The following is a 621-nucleotide window of genomic DNA, read 5'->3' on the forward strand; positions in this document are numbered from 1 at the left end:
GAAAAAGAAGTCATTAATATAGAGGCAATCACATCTCCACCTTCCGATCCTTAGGTTTCTGTTCACACACACACACACATGCGCCCCAAAATTGAAATAACAGTTTGGACGAAGGGGATGTGAAACATAATGAAAAAAAAAAAAAGAAACGTACAAAAAACGTATAATTTTCTGCGGGATCACAATATTACGTTCTTTCAGTCTTTTGTCTTTTTTCTTCTAGCTCAGCTATTATTTTTTTCTTCCTTAAAAACTCTCTTTCTTCCTTTTTTTTTAATTCCTGATGCTTAATGCTTCTTTATTTATGTATCTGTCACGTATCTGTCTCTTGATATTTATAAATTCTTTAGCATTTGAAAGCATTTGTTAGGAGCCCATCGTCCACATTGGCAACATCCCGCGCCATCCTTCACGCAGCAAACTGACAGATATATAAATAAATACAAGTAAATAAATAAACGCATATGTAAATATAAATATTGATATGTATCCGCCAGCACTATTTAGTAACCGTGTCTGTGTTCATGCTACCAACAATAAACGCCCGTACACACGCCTCAACATCATTCCGCCAAGGCGATGAAAAGAAAAACAATAATAAAAGTAGAATTGGAAGGAAAA

The sequence above is a fragment of the Trypanosoma equiperdum genome, assembly GCF_001457755.1.
Source record: "Trypanosoma equiperdum strain OVI genome assembly, contig: ctg_19, whole genome shotgun sequence".
Taxonomy (NCBI): domain Eukaryota; phylum Euglenozoa; class Kinetoplastea; order Trypanosomatida; family Trypanosomatidae; genus Trypanosoma; species Trypanosoma equiperdum.